The sequence below is a fragment of the Syngnathus floridae genome, chromosome 17, assembly GCF_059516105.1.
Source record: "Syngnathus floridae isolate MCC-2025c chromosome 17, RoL_Sflo_1.0, whole genome shotgun sequence".
NCBI classification, from domain to species: Eukaryota; Metazoa; Chordata; class Actinopteri; order Syngnathiformes; family Syngnathidae; genus Syngnathus; species Syngnathus floridae.
This window is the reverse complement of record NC_142429.1, coordinates 1,549,944-1,565,398: the sequence shown is the minus strand read 5'-3', so window position 1 is coordinate 1,565,398 and position 15,455 is coordinate 1,549,944. Positions and strand designations below refer to the sequence as shown.

Here is a 15,455-nt window from a genome sequence, read left to right as displayed (position 1 = left end):
ATCTATTCACTTTGCTAAGAAGTAGGGTTGGCTAGCCAGTCTACACCGAGTGTTTACACGCAATGCCGAAACGAAAATGCACATTCACAGAGGAGTTGAATAAAAAAATTCCCATGCTTTCGCTAGGGTCGTGATCCATAAGAAGCTAAGTGCTTGACATGCAAGGCATGTCTGTGTCTGTGGAAAATAAAGGTGCCAACGCACCCCGCAAGAGGAGGACTGAAGAGGAGCCCTTTTTTTCTTCAAATGCTGTACCAATGGCCGTATTTGTTTTGTCTTTTTTTACTCAGTGTACCACTATAAAACTAAAAAATGTCAGTGTACACATGTTTTTGTTAGTGTAAATATGTTTTTGTTATTGTATATATGTTGTATTGTGTTATTCGGGCAATAAATTCAATTGCTATACAGACACCATGTCATTTGTGTCAGAACATATGACACAAATGACCCCACCCAAAAAATGATATTATGATATGAAATTAAACATGAATGCTCCTTATGTATTTGTAGCCTACATTTGACAGTAGGCTAACATAGCTAATATAGACACAGCCCATGTTGCGTTTATTATAAGGCTTATATCAGACTTTTAATTTTTTTTGCGGCTCCAGACAGATCTGTTTTTTGTTTTATTTGGTCCAGTATGGCTCTTTAAACATTCTGGGTTGCTGAACCAAGCCCTACACCATCAGCGACTCCTGCATACAGATGCCTGACGCAAAATAAACGATAGTGAGCACGTAGCCGTTCTCTGTGTATTTCTTAGGGTGACCAGACATCCTCTTTTTCCTGGACATGTCCTACTTTTGAGACCTAAATAAACGTCCAGAGGGAATTTCAAAATTCCCCGGGACTTTGTTCGATTACCGTAAATTCGGTGTCTTGGAAGAGGAAATGATTCGGGATCAGCTGGCGGCTTATACGACCGACCCTAGGCTGCGGGAGAAACTGTTTATGTCACCGGATGATTCAATGCTATCCAAGGCGGTGAACATAGCCTTCCAGCTCGAGTCGGCTGCCCTGTTAGCACCCTGGCTAGCGACTTCAGTCTGGCTGCTGCTGAAAAGTTTGGCTCCTGGCACTTCCACCTGTTTTTTAACTATAACTCTATACTACGGATTTTAATGTTTTTAGTTTAAAGGACTATTCAACGATTCATTAACTAGCAAAGCGCATATGCAAACAACATTGGTGGATGATTTCTGTGATTCCTGATATTTGGTGGATTCACTCTTCCTCGGCCTATACACCTGCTGTGCTGAACCAGCCTGAATCAGAGACAAAGGAAACAGAACACTGGAAAACCAGAAAACCCAGGTCAATGGTTGTGAAATTCTTAAGATACAAAGACAAAGAACTTATAATGACTAAAGCGAGAGCCCATCTTAAGAATTTACGTAAATGAGTTGATCTGATCTGTTAGGAAAAAGAGAGCTGACCTCATTCCTGCAATGAAACAAGCCAGGGAAAATGGAAATTATGCTGTCATCAATTATGACCGGCTGGTAATCAAACCACGGAAGCCACTGAAGGACTGAATCTATGTATCCAAATAGCAATGATTTTTTTTTTTTTCTTAACTTGTTTTTTCTCCCTAACATGTTAACATGACATCGAACATTTTATATAATACTGACCCGGACACAAACTGTTTTTCTCAGCTTAAACAAGGTTCTATTGGTATATCTGACTACTATTCTGAGAATTAATCTAAATCCTCTGTCACCCACCAAAATATGAATAGTGAATTTTCCATCATTCACTTTAATGTTCGCAGCCTGAAGGCAAATTATGGCATTTTAGCTCTATGTTTGACTAGTCTTGATTTGTCTTTTAAAGTAATTGGATTAACTGAAACTTGGTTGAATGATGGCACTGCTGAATTGTATGAATTGAGTAACTATAGCCATATTTATAGATACAGAAATGACCAAGTGGGGGGAGGCGTCTCCTTATATCCTAACTCTAACATGGTATTTAAAGAGAGATCTGACATTGAAAACTATTCTGTGTCTTCTGCTGAAGCTGTCTTTTTTTAAACTGGCCAGTCCATTATTGCATGTATGTACTACCACCTAGCTCTAGCCTGTCTGATTTCAGTGGTGACTTAGCTAAGGTTCTGGACACTATTTCTAAAGAAGGGAAAAATTTGTATGTAATGGGGGATTTAAATATCAACATTATAGACCACATGAAAAATGATTGAACTAAGGAATTTATTGATACAATGTATTCATATTATTTTCATCCTATGATATCAGTTCCAACCAAAGTGACAGAGATGTCTGCCACACTGATAGACAATATTTTTACGAATGAGTTGGGTGTAAACTGTAAGTCAGGGGTTCTGTGCATGGAGGTTGCTGATCACTGTCCAATTTTCTTAATAATATCCAAGAAACACATTGAGTTAACATCAAAATCTTCTAAATATAAGAGAACAGTTAATGTAACAAACACAGCTAAATTTTAGTCAGTGATCAGCAACCATCCATGGACCAATATCCTTCATTCTGTAGACCCGCAAGAATCTTACACTCTGTTTTCACAATGTATCTCTCAAGTCTCTGTGTTTTCCCCTTAGATTGGTGTGTTCCAAACTTCATCATAACCCATTCAAACCATGGATAACGTCAGCCATCATCAAATCTGTAAATACTAACATAGATTGTACAAAAAATATCTTCTGAGTCCAACACCATTTAATCATGCTCAATTGAAAAACTATAGAAACAAATTACATCATATTATTAGAGGAGCTAGAAAACATTATTACAACAAAGAGCTTTCTAAACATAAAAATGACATGACTATGTTGTGGAAAACAATTAACTGTATCCTCAACAAAAGCAAAAAATGCAAGAAACTATCTAAAGAATTCAAGGCTAAAGGAGGGCTCATTTCTGACCCTCAGGAAATTGCAAACAATTTCAATAAAGTTTTCTCAGAAGTTGGTCCTGCTCTGGCCTCAAAGATCTCACATAGTAGTAACCATAGTCCACTCGAATTCATGAATTCTCCTATCCTAGATCATATGAATTTCTCAGCTGTTTCTGAAGATGAGGTTCGGAAGACACTAGAGAGTCTGAAAGATTCTTGTCCAGGTTGTGACAATATTGACAGTAAATTATTGAAAACCATCCAAGAACATATTATACAGCCTTTAACTCATATTTTCAACCTTTCATTTGACCAAGGAACAGTTCCTTCTGAACCAAAAATAGCCAAAATTATACCAATTCATAAAGATGATGACCCAGCCATTTTCAATCATTATAGACCAATTTCTGTTTTGCCTGCTATATCAAAAATACTTGAAAAACTTGTTTACCATAGATTAATTGAACATCTCAACAAATACAATATTTTAAATACACACCAGTATGGGTTCAGGAAAAAACATTCGACTTACATGGCCCTCTTACATTTAGTAAATGAAATATATAGTGCGAGGAATAGAAAGGAAAACACAATAGGTATTTTTCTGGACTTATCTAAGGCGTTTGTCACGGTCAATCACCATATTCTATTGCAAAAAGCTGTCTCATATTGGGGTAAAAAATAATGCGCTTCTCTGGTTCAAGAGTTATCTACAAGACAGTTAACAGTTTGTATCCGACAATGGAACCGATTCTGCCTTACTTCATATGCAATCCGGAGTGCCTCAAGGATAAATTCTTGGGCCTTTGTTATTTTTTATATACATTAATGACCTATCAAATGTCTCAGATAAACTGTCCAAAATTTATTTGCAGACGACACAAGTGTCCTTTACTCTCACAAAGATCCCAACACCATTATAAGGGTCTTAAATGAAGAACTTGGTAAACTGTCCATTTGGTTTCGGTGCAACAAATTATCACTTAATATTAAAAAAACAAACTTCATATGTTTTGGTCTCAAATCTCATATATTTAACAAATCACCAGCAATATATATTGATAGCATCCCTATAACTAACGTGTGTTCTCCACAATTCCTTGGCATTATGATTGATGGATCATTGTCCTGGAAATCTCATATCATGACTATTTCCACAAAAATGGCCAAGAGCATTGGTATTGTACGTAAAACATGTCATCTAATCAGCTCTGAGGTAGCCACTATGCTGTACTACTCAATGATCTATCCGTATATTTACTATTGTAATATCGCTTGGGCTAGTGCTCACCAGACCAAACTTGAGCCTATAAATCGTCTGCAGAAACGAGCTCTCAGAGTAATATGTTGTGTACATCCGAAACATTCATCTCAGCCTCTTTTTACTCAGCTAGGCATCCTCACTGGTTTTCAAGTCAATCATCTTCAAATTGGTCTCTTTGTTCATGGCTCATTGGGGAGAACCCTTCCCCTATTTTTTCATAACTTATTTAGACATAATTCTCAGGTCCATAATTACCCCACACGCAGCTCAAATGACCTCAGACCACCAATAGCCCGTACAGCCCATACTCAATTTAACATAGGCAACAGAGGGTCAAAGATTTACCGTAATTTCCGGACTATAAGCCGCGACTTTTTTCCAAAATTTTGGACCCTGCGGCTTATAGTCAGGTGCGGCTTATATAAGATTTTTTTCGTGATTTTTGTGATGACTTGATCACTTTTACTCTTACTCTTCTGTCAGGTATTGACTCAGCAAAAGGATCAGCAGACAAAAACCAGTGAGGCAGAATATTGAGTCTTTTCTCGCGAGGAGTGCATCCAGACTTACAGCAATCCAAAATACACTAAAGGTCTTTTGCACCCCCCGCTCTTTTTATTTAGGAATGCCCTACCCACAGTGTGAGACTAGCCCCTGAGGTGGGGGGAAAGCTTGGGCTTTGTCTCATGAGGGAAGGAAAGAGATTCTATGTGAAAAAAGAAGTTACAGATGAGAACCAAAAAGGGTGCAAGGACAGGAGTCTATGTGAAATAAGAAGTCACAGACAAAACACCATGAGAAAAGAGTGAAAAGACAAAATGCTATGTGAAATAAGAAGTCACAGACATAAACAAAACAGTTTGAGCTATCAACAGCCTTCTTGGAGTCCCCGAGGCGTAGAAGGTCAGGAAGCTCCAGACAGCAACGTATGACTGGTGGACATCTGCAAAACGAAACAGCAAGCATACTGTGCAATAATTTTATTAATAAGTACTCATTAGGGAACGCATGATAACATATATATACAATTTACCTATCAACTATTATATACAGTAAAAGCTACAAAACAAACTGACAAATAACTCGTTTTCAAATCAGACGAGTAAAAACTGGTCAAATATTTAAAAAAAAAAGATATTATTAAAAGTGAAGACAATTTGCAATTCTAGTAATGACACACAAATTTGATGCACAATTTGTCTTCGCGGGCCACATAGAATGATGTGGCGGGCCGTATCTCGCCCCCGGGCCTTGAGTTTGACACCTGTGCTCTAGACACAATTACACAAAGCAGTGGCGCTGTTTGGACCATCTGCATTGTATTACAACCCAATCAATCAGCATTTAAATTCAATTCTTCTGACATTTTGCTCACCAAAAACGAGTTGTAATGAATGTGAACTTTTAATGCAATTTATTCAGAAGGTTACTTTGAACCTTAAACGGCGGCGCGGCGTACTTATGGATTTTTACGGCCTCTGGCCTCCAGGGAGCCCACTAGCAGGAAGCAAGAGCGAGACAGGCGAAGAAGAGACAATGCGCTGAAGAAGACGTGCTAGTTTGTGTTTACATTTCACGCAGAACGCGATCAAGACGGACATTACTGAAAGAAAGCCTTTATACACAAACCGTAATCATGGGGGACAAAAGAAATGCATATGATGCCGCTTTTAAGCCAAAGGCAGTCGATGTTGATGACATTATCTTGTGTCTACTCTAGAGCGTACTTATGGATTTTTACGGCCTCCGGTCTCCAGGGGGCGCTTTAGCAGGAAGCAAGAGCGAGACAGACGTAGAAGAGATAATGCGCCGAAGGAGACGTGCTAGTTTGTGTTTTGATCGTCTCATGCATCACGCACACACCCGCACTCACATAAAGACAGGAAGCTTTTATACACAAACCGTCATTATGGGGGACAAAAGAAATGCATATGATGCCGCTTTTAAGCTATACGTGTCGCTCGCTCGTTTAATGTGATTTAGCGCTTCGTGCATGAATAAGATTAGCGAACAGACCCTTTTCACACTCGAAGAAATGCATAAAACCGACGACGAAAGAGAGACTGAGAAAGTGTGAGGCGAAGGATATCTAATGCTATTCCAATCGGACACTAAGGAGGAAGACTTCGATGGTTTCAGTGCACAGGAGGAAGATGAAGACGGCTCTTTTTTTACTTTTACTGGTATGTTTTTTTAACCAGCCCTGTTAGTGCTGTGCTACCGTGTTGCTGCTGTGTTACCGCCGCGTCTCAGTGACTTTGCTGTGTTACTTTCGTGTTGCTGCGGTATTACTGCCGCGTCACAGGCAGTGTTTGGAAAGAAATGTTAAGGTATGTTATTAAAGCTTTAAAAAATCTTTCTATGTACTGTCTTTCTTTGTAAGAAACTCATGTGCACGTGCGTCTTGTAGTCCGGTGCGGCTTATGTGAGAAATAAACTGAAATATCCCTGAATTTTAGCTGGTGCGGTTTATAATCCGATGCGGTTTATAGTCCGGCAATTATGGTACAATTCGCTGCCACTATTTTTATGGGACTTGTCTTCTCAACAATTTAAGAAGGCTCTGAAATCACTTCTCTTAGACACTAAATACTTTCCATATGGTATGGTAAATGAACCTGGATCCATTCATTAGTTTTGGTGTGTTTTTTCCCTATTGTTGTATGTTGTATACCTTATCCCTGTTATAAATTTTTCGTTTTTTTCATCTGTATGACATGTATTAAGATGCTTTTTTTTTTTTAATCCATTGAAGTTTCATCTTAAATGTATTCATATTTCTGGAGAATGCCACTTTGTAAGCCCTTTAATCTATGTACATTTTAAATTATTGTTGTATGTGACGGGGCGGCTCGGTGGCGCACTGGGTAGCACGTCCGCCTCACAGTTAGGAGGGTGCGGGTTCGATTCCACCTCCGGCCCTCCCTGTGTTTGCATGTTCCCCCCGGGCCCGCGTGGGTTTTCTCCGGGCACTCCGGTTTCCTCCCACATTCCAAAACATGCTTGGTAGGCCGAGTGAAGACTCCAAATTGTCCCTAGGTGTGAGTGTGAGTGCGATTGGTTGTCTGTCTCTGTGTGCCCTGCGATTGGCTGGCAACCAGTTCGGGGTGTCCCCCGCCTACTGCCCGATGACGGCTCCAGCACGCCCGCGACCCCCGTGGGGACTAAGCGGTTCAGAAAATGGATGGATGGATGTGAAAACAAACAAACAAACAAACAAACCCGAGCCCCTCTCACTCTGCTCCACTGGCTCAGACGGTGGCTTCAACTGCTCCACTCTTCGGGCCCACCTCTCACTCCGACGAGCTCGAGGTTAACGTCGCCGGTCGAAGGGGCGCCATGCCACGTCAGCACTGTGGGAATTGCGACTCTTTGTCACACCCTACACGCGCGCCTGCAGAGATGGTTCAGAGGTGCCAGTGGTGTGGACTTCTCCAGAATCTTCTGCTCTGCACCCACCCCTGCCAGCCTCAGGTCTCGCTCATCCACTGCTTCTAGCCACACCACCATCTACTCCGTGGGTTCCAGTACGAAGCCGTTTAAGTGGTGCACAATGGAGCTGGATAATGTGTGCCTACCACTGCTGCTGGACACTGCAGCTTCCAGGTCCCTTCTGAATGTATCCACGGTCCGTCGGCTCTTTCCCCAACTGAAAATTGAGCCGAGTGCAGAGGACCTGTACGGCTGTGGGCAGGTTAAAATTGGCATGGTTGGGACTGCCACCTTTGCGGTGTGCTACGGCTCCAGAACTCTCCCTGCATTCACCTTTCAGGTGTCTCACCATGGGAGCAACCTCCTTGGATTTTCATTCTGTTTTGTGCCCTGGGCTTCTCCATCACGGACAACTTTGGTTACACTATACTGGGTATGTACCCGCTGCCCACAACAGAGGAGCTCTCGGCCAAGATTCACGGCTCAGTGGTCTTCTCGAAGCTTGATCTCCACCAGGGCTACCTGCAGGTTCCCCTGCACCCAGAGAGTCACGACCTCACCTCTTTCATTACGCACATGGGGGTCTTCAGGTACATGCCTTTTGGACTTAGCTCTGCCCCCAGCTGTTTCACAAAGATCACGACCACTATCTTCGCTGGCATCCCGGGCATGGTCGTGTACCTGGATGATATTGTGATACATGGAGTGACGTCAGCCTTACACAACGACCACCTTTCCAAGGTGCTGGATGTTCTCTCCCACTACATTCTCACGTCGAACGCTGAGAAATGCACCTTTGCTGCGTCCTCCATCAAGTTCGTGGGCATCCGTCTGACCGCCAATGGCCTCAACCCGCTACACCAACATTGATGCCATCCTCCCTGAGCCCACCTGCCCAGCGCAACTGTCCTCATTCCTGGGAATGACTGCATTCTACCTGTGTTTCCTCCCCCACTGCTCCGAATCCACCGCACCACTGGACGCCCTCCTCAAACAGGATACGTTGTGGTCTTGGACTCCTGCCTGCTCCGCCGCAGTCTATCGGCTGAAGGCCCAGCTCACCTCTCCTCCTGTGCTTGCCCACTTTGATCTGCAGAGTGACCTGTGATGCGTCCTGTCCCAGCTCCATGGGCGGATGGAACATCCTGTGGCGTTTGCCTCCAGTTCACTCACCCCGACTGAAATGAAATACTCAGTCGGAGAGGCAGAGGCGCTGCATGCGTTTGGTTATGCGAGAGGTGGCACATAAACACAATACTACTACAGAAGGTGTGTGAAATATTACAGAACTCTCTGCCGATCACAAAAGGCTCCGCACAAACAAATTTTTTTAACAGTTTTATTAGTGAAATTGAGAAAATTTTAGAATCTGAGCTTCTGGAAAAAACACTTGTTTTTGCCTGTCTTGTGCCTGCAAAAGAACAGTGGACCCAATCAAGATGACACTAAGGTGAACTTAACAGGTTAGAACTTTCCATAAAAGGAAGCTCACCTCTCTTCAAATTTTATTTTTGGACCTCTTAGCCAGCTTCTTATTGCCCTTAGTGGCGGTCACCTTGCGGGAGTAGCGGCCGATATCGGCTTCCAGAGCATTTCCTGCTTACCATTTTTCCGGCTTACCGTTTTCACACGTATTGTTTTTGCCGCTTACCGTTTTTCACGCTTACCGTTTTTCGCGCTTACCATATTCACGTATATCGTTTTTCCCGCTTACCGTTTTTCACGCTTACCTTTTTTTGTGCTTATTGCTTTCCGGCTTACCGTTTTTTTTTGCGCTTACCGTTTTCCCGCTTACGGTTTTTTGCGCTTATTGCTTTCCCGCTTATTGTTTTTCGCACTTACCGTTTTCTCGCTTACCGTTTTTCGCGCTTACCATTTTCATGCATATTGTTTTTCCCGCTTACAGTTTTTCACGCTTACCATTTTCATGCGCATCGTTTATCCCGCTTACCGTTTTTCACGCTTACCGTTTTTCGTGCTTATTGCTTTCTCACTTACCGTTTTTCGCGCTTACCGTTTTCCCACTTACAGTTTTTCGCGCTTATTGCTTTCCCGCTTTTCGTGCTTACCGTTTCCTCGCTTACCGTTTTTTGGTCTTACCATTATTCGTGCTTACAGTTTTCCCGCTTATATAACACCTTTTTTGTTTTTGACAGTGCTTACAGCAATTTAGATAATGGACCAGTTCTAAGTTCGGCTATATGTGTAGTGGTGATAGAATAAGCACAATAAATGACCACAGACCTAGGTTTGAATTGAACTGCCGGCTTATTTTAGTAGAGAAAATATTTGACATACAATTTACAAACAATAGACATCCATCCATCCATCCATCCATCCATCCATCCATCCATCCATCCATCCATCCATCCATCCATCCATCCATCCATCTTCTTCCACTTATCCGGGGTCGGGTCACGGGGGCAGCAGCTTTAGGAGGGACTCCCAGACTTCCCTCTCCCCACCCACTTCATCCAGCTCATCCCGGGGGATCCCAAGGCGTTCCCAGGCCAGCTGAGAGACTTAGTCTCTCCAGCGCGTCCTGGGTCGTCCCCGGGGTCTCCTACCGGTGGGACATGCCCGGAACACCTCCCCAGGGAGGCGTCCAGGAGGCATCCTGATAAGATGCCCGAGCCACCTCATCTGGCTCCTCTCAACGTGGAGGAGTAGCGACTCTACTCCGAGTCTCTCCCGGATGACCGAGCTTCTCACCCTATCTCTAAGGGAGAGCCCGGACATCCTGCGGAGAAAACTCATTCCGCTTGTATCCGGGATCTCGTTCTTTCGGTCATGACCCATAGCTCGTGACCGGTAAATTGAGAGCTTTGCCTTTTGGCTCAGCTCTCTCTTCACCACAATGGACTGGTACAGCGTCCGCATTACTGCCAACGCTGCACCGATCCGCCTGTCGATCTCGCGCTCCATCTTCCCCTCCCTCGTGAACAAGAGTCCAAGATACTTGAACTCCTCCACTTGGGGCAGGATCTCATCCCCAATCCGGAGATGGCATTCCACCCTTTTCCGATCGAGGACCATGGACTCGGATTTGGAGGTGCTGACCCTCATCCCGACCGCTTCACACTCGGCTGCGAACCGTTCCAGCGAGAGCTGGAGATCACGGCCTGAAGAAGCCAACAGCACCACGTCATCTGCAAAAAGCAGAGACGCGATGCTGAGGTCCCCAAACCGGACCCCCTCAACGCCTCGGCTGCGCGTAGAAATTCTGTCCATAAAAATTATGAACAGAATCGGTGACAACGGGCAGTCTTGGCGGACCAGACTTCGGCATCGGTGATACAGGGACCGAACCACCCTTATCAGTTGGCTCGACACCCCGTATTCCCGAAGCACCCTCCACAGAACCTCCCGAGGGACACGGTCGAACGCCTTCTCCAAGTCCACAAAACACATGTGGATTGGTTGGGCGAACTCTCATGCACCCTCGAGGATCCTGCCGAGGGTGTAGAGCTGGTCCACTGTTCCACGGCCAGGACGAAAGCCACACTGCTCCTCCTGAATCCGAGGTTCGACCTCCCGACGGACACTCCTCTCCAGCACCCCTGAATAGACCTTACCGGGGAGGCTGAGGAGTGTTATTCCCCTGTAATAGGAATACACCCTCCGGTCCCCCTTCTTAAAGAGGAGAACCACCACCCCAGTCTGCCAATCCAGACATCCCCGATGTCCACGCAATGTTGTGGATGTGTGTCAGCCATGACAGCCCCACAACATCCAGAGCCTTTAAGAACTCCGGGCGGATCTCATCCACCCCCGGGGCCTTGCCACCGAGGAGTTTTTTAACTACCTCAGTGACTTCGACCCCAGAGATTGGAGAATCCGCCTCAGAGTCTCCAGGCCCTGCTTCCTCAATGGAAGGCGTGTAGGTGGAATTGAGGAGGTCTTCGAAGTATTCTCCCCACCGACTCACGACGTCCCGAGTTGAGGTCAGCAGCACGCCATCCCACTGTAAATAGTGTTGACGTTGCACTGCTTCCCCCTCCTGAGACGCCGGATGGTGGACCAGAATTTCCTCGAAGCCGTCCGGAAGTCATTCTCCATGGCCTCACCAAACTCCTCCCACACCCGAGTTTTTGCCTCAGCAACCGCCGAAGCCGCGTTCCGCTTGGCCATCCGGTACCTGTCAGCTGCCTCCGGAGTCCTGCAGGCCAAAACGGCCCGATAAGACTCCTTCTTCAGCTTGACGGCATCCCTTACCGCCGGTATCCACCAGCGGGTTAGGGAATTGCCGCCACGACAGGCACCAATGACCTTACGGCCACAGCTTCGGTCGGCCGCCTCAACAATGGAGGCGCGGAACATGGTCCACTCAGACTCAATGTCCCCCGCCTCCCCCGGGACGTGGGAAAAGCTCTGCCGGAGATGGGAGTTGAAGCTCTTCCTGACAGGAGATTCTGACAGACGTTCCCAGCAGACCCTCACAGAGCGTTTGGGTCTGCCAGGTAGGACCGGCATCTTCCCCCACCATCGGAACCAACCCACCACCAGGTGGTGATCAGTTGACAGCTCCGCCCCTCTCTTCACCCGAGTGTCCAAAACATGCGGCCGCAAATCCGATGACACGACTACAAAGTCGCTCATCGAACTACGGCCTAGGGTGTCCTGGTGCCAAGTGCACACATGGACACCCTTATGTTTGAACATGGTGTTCATTATTGAAAATCCATGTCGAGCACAGAAGTCCAATAATAGAACACCGCTCGGGTTCAGATCGGGGGGGGGCGTTCCTCCCAATCACGCCCTTCCAGGTCTCATTGTCATTGCCCACGTGAGCATTGAAGTCACCCAGTAGAACGATGGAGTCCCCAGAAGGAGCGCTCTCCAGCACTTCCTCCAGGGACTCCAAGAAGGGTGGGTACTCTGAGCTGCCGTTTGGTGCATAGACACAAACAACAGTCAGGACCCGTCCCCCCACCCGAAGGCGGAGGGAGGCTACCCTCTCATTCACCGGGGTGAACCCCAATGTGCAGGCGCCCAGCCGGGCGGCAATAAGTATACCCACACCTGCTCGACGCCTCTCACCGTGGGCATCTCCAGAGTGGAAGAGAGTCCAGCCCCTCTCGAGAGGGCTTGTACCGGAACCCAAACTGTGCGTGGAGGCTAGTCCGACTAAATCTAGTCGGAATTTTTCTGCCCCGCACACCAGCTCGGGCTCCTTTCCAGCCAGAGAGGTGACATTCCATGTCCCAAGAGCCAGCTTCTGCAGCCGGGGATCAGACCGCCAAGGTCCCTGCCTTTGGCCGCCGCCCAGCTCATACTGCACCCGACCCCTTTGGCCCCTCCAACAGGTGGTGAGCCCATGGGAAGGGGGACCCACGTTTCCTTTTCAGGCTGTGCCCGGCCGGGCCCCATGGGCGAAGGCCCGTCCACCAGACGCTCGCCTTCGAGCCGCGCCTCCAAGCCTGGCTCCAGAGGGGGGCCCCGGTGACTCGCGTCCGGGCGAGGTAAAACGAAGTCCATTTATTTTACACATCATAAGGGGCTTCTGTGAGCCGTGCTTTGTCCGGCCCCTCACTTAGGACCCGTTTGCCATGGGTGACCCTACCAGGGGCATGCAATCCCCGACAACATGGCTCCTAGGATCATAGGGGCACGCAAACCCCTCCACCACGATAAGGTGACGACTCACGGAGGGGATAGACATACAATTTACATATAAACTCAACGTTAGTTGGAGAAAATAATTTCCCTTTCAGTTAAACTTTTCAGTTTAAAGAATTTTAGTTTCAACCCGGGTTGTTTTATTAATTGTTTAATTCATCTGTTTAGTACCTCACTTTGTGTTGTTTGAATAACATTCAGTACAGGTAAGTAATTCGAAAGTAATAGTAAATCTAATTTGAATTCAGTTAAATCTACTTTTAAATTCCCACCATTTCGCTGATTTTGTTCAAACTAATCAATATTTCAATAACACCATTACAGCATCATCACATATATGGTTCACAAAAATAAAAGTGACAAAATGTACAAAACTCAAATCAATTCAGCAAAAGACTGAACGACTTTCAATATCCAAATGTCTCTATATCCCTTCGGTTGGCTTCTCCTGATTTTCCTGAATAGTCAGTCAATCCTTTCCGAATCCACTTTGTGTAGCAGAAGAGAAAAATGGATAGATCCTACCAGGTTTGATGAACAACGTCCAGCGAGTGCTCTCCGCTCCTGCATGAGAGACAATTCAAAGGCCTCTTTGGTGGCTCGCCATCTTGCGACTCGCACAAGAAATCAGCTTTGTTATTAGTTCAGATGTTTCTGAACCAACAAGTCTCGTTCCGCACTTAGTGCATCACCAAGGTGAAAAGAAAGTTTGAAAATAGACAAATAAGTCCATCATATACAAAAAAAAACTTGATATATAATCCTGTTTCACTCTCTCTCTGTCCTTTAGTTTAACACACTTACTCCCGTATTTAGTGCACCTTCGTCGTCATCCGAAAAAGAACGGCGGGAAAAAAAAAAAGAGTAGAGTTCGCGTTTCTGGTCACATGGGTCTTTTCATTACGTCATCATGTCTCCTTCAAAATAAAAGTGAATGTTCACACCTTTATCATTTTAACAAATACAAAACATTAATCATCATCGGCATCACAGTCTCGAAAGACCATAGATTTCTTGTGTCTGGAGGTTAGGTGTTCTTTGCACAGCGTCTGCTGTGGCTGGTGAGAGACAGACACGGCCGCAGATGTTACAGGTGTGGGCCGGATCCGGTGAAGGTGGGGGCATGGTGGCTTGCTGCTTCCTCAACTTCCTTTTCGTTTCTCGATGTTGAGCCAGGGTGATTTCGTAGGTCTGCAGCCCGTTTCGGAGAGCCTGTTGCCATTTGTGGCGATCCTGGGCGACGTCTTCCCAGGTGGCTGGGTTGATGTTGAAGGATTTGAGGTCTTTTTTGCAGACATCCTTGTAGCGGAGCAATGGGCGGCCTACTTGCCTTATGCCTGATTTTAGCTCTGCATATAAGATGTCCTTTGGCATACGACTGTCATCCATCCGACAGACATGGCCCAGCCAACGGAGACGCCGCTGCTTCAGCAGGGAGAGGATAGTGGGGAGCTGTGCACTCTCCAGGACTGCACTGTCTGTGATCCTGTCCCGCCAGGTGATGCCCAGTATGTGTCTCAGGCAACGCAGATGGAAAGAGTTTAGCCTTCTCTCTTGGTGTGCATAAAGAGTCCAGGCTTCGCTGCCATACAAGAGTGTACTGACGACACAGGCCCTGTACACTTGCACCTTTGTATGGATGGTGAGCTTGCTGTTCTGCCATACTCTGGGTGTCAGTTTTCCAAAGGTAGAAGCTGCTTTCCCAATCCGGCTGCTGACCTTGGCATCGAGTGACAAATTGCAGGTGATGTTAGACCCAAGATAGAGAAAGCTGCTTACAGCTTCCAGTGTGTAGTTGTTGATGGTGATGAAGGGTGGGACAGTGGTCCCCTGGCCCATTGTCTTGGTTTTGTTTAGGCTGATGGTCAGGTTGAAGTCCTGACATGCTTGGCTGAACCGGTGTAAGAGAATCTGCAGGTGTTCCTTAGTGTGTGTTGCCAATGCTGCATCATCAGCAAAAAACATGTCCCTAATGGTGAGTGGTCTGATCTTGGTTTTTGCTCTCATATAGGTTATAGGTTGAATAGTTTGCCGTCTGTCCTGGTGTGTAAGTAAACTCCCTCAGTTGATGTTCCGAAGGCTTGGCGCAGGAGGAGAGAGAAGAATATCGCAAACAGAGTGGGTGCCAGCACGCATCCCTGTTTGACACCACAGCGGGTGTTAAAGGTACTGACAGTACCTTTCATGTCAGTGTGGAAGGACTGGAGGATGCTGAGGAGTTTTGGCGGGCAACCTATCCGTTCCACCAGTTGGAAAA

At 46.0% G+C, this 15,455-nt stretch overlaps 1 long non-coding RNA gene across 2 annotated transcripts; it reads right to left on the bottom strand.

Annotated features, from left to right (window-relative positions):
• Positions 1-4,678: 4,678 nt before the first annotated feature.
• Positions 4,679-9,926, bottom strand: LOC148383149 (uncharacterized). 2 transcript variants are annotated; one of them, XR_015853423.1, is made up of 2 exons: positions 5,607-9,926; positions 4,679-5,114 (listed from the first exon to the last, which is right to left on the bottom strand). It is a non-coding gene; the product is annotated as an uncharacterized LOC148383149 (long non-coding RNA). The 2 variants fall into 2 exon arrangements; XR_015853424.1 differs by having other exon boundaries at positions 4,679-5,090.
• Between the last annotated feature and the right edge of the window lie 5,529 nt (positions 9,927-15,455).